The sequence below is a fragment of the Anneissia japonica genome, unplaced genomic scaffold (assembly GCF_011630105.1).
Source record: "Anneissia japonica isolate Jap-2015-1 unplaced genomic scaffold, ASM1163010v1 scaffold2692_len624387_cov171, whole genome shotgun sequence".
Taxonomy (NCBI): Eukaryota; Metazoa; Echinodermata; class Crinoidea; order Comatulida; family Comatulidae; genus Anneissia; species Anneissia japonica.
The window spans coordinates 12524-17372 of NW_022742695.1; positions in this window are offsets into that span (position 1 = coordinate 12524).

A 4849-nucleotide genomic window follows, 5' to 3' on the forward strand; every position below is an offset into this window, starting at 1 on the left:
ATAATAAGAATAATAATAATAATAATAATAATAATAATAATAACTATAAGAATAATAATAATAATATATTATAATTATTATTATTACAATATGTCTTTGTTGTTTTATCTAAAAAAATAGCTCCCATCAGTCTAAAGTTCGCTCTAGATTATCCCCTCAATCATCTAACCCTAACTGAACATCCGCTGAACTTTTAGGAGAAACACAAACGCAAAAGTTCTTCGTTTGTCTACCATGAAATCGAGTAGATGTGGCGAGAAGCGAGTGGAAATATTACAATTTTTTTTGGTCTTAAAAATCTCGTAAAAACCAGGCCAAACAGCTCGAAATCGTATGATAACTGACCATTTTGAACGTGTTTTTAAGCCAAATCAGTTAATATTCCACCGATTTTTTTTGGCCGTTTGCGTACAGTGTCCACAATTCATTTAGAAATAATGTTATTTTATTTATAATTTCTAATAATTGCTTTATCGGAATACTTTTTTTTTTACTGCGAGCGTATTTGAAACCGTCAGGGTATTAAGGTTGGCTCGTTACCTAAAGCAACCTAAAATGGGATCGGTTTTCACAAAAACAGCTCCCATTCATGAACGCCACACCCGATTTTCATGTACGTTTCACGTACAATTAATTAATTAATCAAGTCTTTCTTAGTTTAATACAAATTTATTATGTTGCTTTGTTTTTGAATTGTTTACCTTGTTTCACTGCATCTATGCATTTTTAAATTTTATTTTATTTTTATTTTTTTGTATGAAATTGTTTGTTTTATTCTGGTCTGTGTGGGTCAAATTTGAAAAAAAAAGGATTGATTGAGTAGGGAGGGATATATTTGTGTATGTGTACACAAATGTTTTTTTTTTACACTGTTATTTTAAAGGAGTTATTTTAACTCGAAAGGAGTTATTCTGTACCTTTTTTTAGGTACAGAATAACTCCTTTGGAGTTGAAATAACTCCTTCAAAATAACAGTGTAAATATATTATTGTACTGTTTTATTGTTTAAATTTTAAGTTCACTTCCCTATTCCTCAGTTTAATTTTAATTATTTTTAAGTTTGTGTCAATTAGGTTTTATTTGCATTTATTGTACTGTAATTAAGTGATTCATTATATTGTATTTAAGTTGAACGCACCATCCTTGAGTGCCGTCGATCTAAAGGCGTATGTCCACAAAATAAATAAATAAATAAATAAATAAATAAGAAGCTTTCTTTCGTCTAAAAATTAATTTCATTGGCTAACTATGGTCATCGGAACGCCCACTTATGTAGAGGAGTGAAATCTTAAAATTCGACAATCTCTAATACAGTAGGAACGTGTTGCGCTTTCTAATTTTAGCGACGTGTTGATGAACAACTAACGTGTAAATTGGAGGCAATTGAAACAACCATCCGAAACAGAAGTGAAAGTCGCGGCCGACGCCAACACACCAGCTGTGGTCGTCGTCGTTGTCGACACAATCGATCCCCGTCAGCACCCCGCCACCGTGCACACTCGCCACACACCGGATACTGCTGGTTACCATAACAAATTCGGTGTCAACGCCAGGAAGTGCACTGTACCAAGCACGTGCGCCACATCACCGCAGGAAAACTCCAAAGCCAGCGGACAATAGAGGCGACAATATTTCCTGGCCAATCAACAAAAAGTCGCCTGTTTTTTTGTGACGGATTTTCACACAAAACAGCGTTTCTTGATAGACATGGGCGCCGAGGTTAGTGTAATTCCCCCTAATCCAGCAGACCGTAAACAGCCACCTCAATTTAATCTCCAGGCCGCGAATGCCACAACCATTCACACCTACGGACGGAGATTTCTCAACATTGACATTGACATTCGTCGTTCGCTCCCATGGGTTTTTATCATCGCAGATGTTGCACATGCCATCATCGGAGCGGACTTCATGAGTCATTTTGGACTTCTTCCAGACGTGCGCAATCTACGACTCATAGACCAAACAACTTCTCTTACAATTAGCGGTATCGCATCTTCTGTTTCGGCAATCAGCCCCATCTACACCCCTCTACCACCATCAAGGTTCAACAACATTCTTGCCGAATTTCCAGACATCACCAAACCAACACACAAAGATGCGCCCATCAAACACAATGTTAGACACCACATCATTACTACTGGACCACCTACAGCAGCTCGCCCTCGCAGACTATCGCTTGATCGTCTGGCCATTGCAAAGGACGTATTCCAGCACATGTTCGATCTCGGCATTATCAGACCATCTAGCAGCAACTGGATGTCACCACTACACATGGTAGTCAAGAAGCAACCTGGCGATTGGCGACCCTGCGGCGACTATCGGGCACTCAACAAGGTGACAGTTCCTGACCAATATCCCGTTCCACATATCCAGGATTTCACATCAAATCTTCACGGTGCAACCATATTCTCTAAACTCGACTTGGTACGAGCATATCACCAGATACCGATGGCAGAAGAAGATATCTGCAAAACTGCAATCGCCACACCTTTCGGCCTATACAAATTCCTAAAAATGCCATTTGGACTCGGCAACGCAGCACAGACTTTCCAACGCTTCATCGACGAAGTAACACGCGGTCTTGACTTTGTATACGCGTACATCGATGTTGCAAGCTCCAATCCCGATGAACACGAGCACCATCTCCATCAACTTTTTACTCGACTACAGCACTATGGTGTTGTCATCAATCCTAATAAGTCTATTTTTGGTGTTGATTCGCTGACATTTCTTGGACATCAAGTTTCCGCACGCAGAATTCAACCACTTGACGAAAAAGTGACAGTTATCAAGAACTTTCCTCAACCAAGTTCCCTCACCAAACTGCGAGAATTCCTTGGCTTAATTAATTTCTATCGCCGTTTCATTCCAAACTGCTCAAAAATTGTCCAGCCACTCACTGATATATTATGCACCAAGGGCAAAACAAAGAAATCCCACCAACTCATAACTTGGACCGATAGTACACAACAAGCCTTCACTGACATTAAGAACGCGCACTTGCCGCAACACTGCTTACACACCCGAAGCATGGGGCACAACTTTGCCTCATGACGGATGCATCGGACGTCACAGTGGGTTCTGTTCTACAGCAATACAACGACGATGAATGGCAACCACTCGCTTTCTTTTCCAAAAGACTTCAACCATCAGATACTAAATACAGTGCTTTTGGACGCGAGCTTCTTGCAGTTTACTTAGCTGTTAAGCATTTTCGCCATTTTCTTGACAGTCAACAATTCTTTGTCCTCACGGACCACAAACCTCTAACATACACATTCTGCAAATCTGCTACCAATCACCCACCTCGGGTAATACGACACCTAGACTACATATCGCAATTCACTGCCGATATTCGTCACGTTAAGGGAGTTAACAACCCAGTTGCATATGCACTCTCACGAATCTCAAGTCTTTCCCCACTATCGAACATTATCGATTTCAAACTTATCGCTCAATCACAGAAAAATGCTAATGAATTACATAGTATTCGCAATGATCCAACATCAACCTCACTTGTATGGCAGGATTTACCAGTGCCAACAGCAGACATTTTAATCGCTTGCGACATATCGACTGGTAAGCCACGACCATTTATTCCTTTGAACTTCCGTCGAAATATATTTTGTTCTCTTCACAACCTATCTCATCAAGGGCATAACGCTACAGTAAAGTTAATCCCGCAACAGGACGTTTGGCCTAATATGAATCACGATATTAGAAAGTGGGCCAAATCATGTATTGAATGTCAACGCTCCAAATTACACCGACATACAAGCTCACCTCTTTCAACCTTTAAGGTTCCCACAGAACGTTTTTCTCATGTGCATATTGATATAGTTGCCGCCATCTTCTGGATATACCTATCTTTTAACTTGCATTGATAGATTCACAAGATGGCCAGAAGCCATACCCTTGTCTGACATCTCCGCAGAAACAGTGGTTAAAGCTTTCGTCACAAACTGGATTCAAGATTTGGTCCACCAGAGATTGTTACTACTGACCATGGACGTCAATTTGAAAGTGTTTTATTTACTTCATTATCGAAATGTTTAGGATCTAATCGCATTCGCACAACTTCAAACCACCCGATGTCTAATGGCTTAGTTGAACGTTTTCATCGTCAATTAAAAGCTTCATTAAAAGCAACAAATGACCCTGCACATTGGTGTGAACAATTACCACTCGTTTTGCTAGGAATGCATACAGCTGAAAAATCTGATTTCGGCCACAGTGTTGCAGAACGACTATAATACGGTACTACTCTTTGTTTACTGGGAGAATTTTTCACTAATACAAACAAAGCTACTTTAGACCCTACACACTACACACTACAGTACATTGATCGTTTGAGACGTACGATTCAGGATATAAAACCACCAATTTCACGTACTCAAACGCGCAAAACATACATACCAAACGATCTGGACACATGCACTCATGTTTTTGTACGCAAACCCTTAGAGCATCCATACGATGGTCCATTCAAGGTTATTTCGCGAACACCGAAACATTTTAAAGTTGATCTCGGAACTCGACAAGACAATGTATCTATTGATCGCTTAAAATGTGCTCATTTGGATATTATCCCGGAACAATCAATGCCCACACAAACTCCATCTTGTAGTACAGCTCCTGAAACACAACCAAACATTAGAACAACACGCTCAGGACGCCATGTACATTTTCCTAAACGTTTTGTGACTGTCGTTCGAATTTATTTTTTCCCCATTACCTTCTCACTAGAAGGGGGCTATTGTAGCATCTATTAATATTGGACTTTTATTTGTAATGTTTAAATTTATAAATTACCAGCATTGAAGTACAGTACTGAACTTTATTTCCTGTA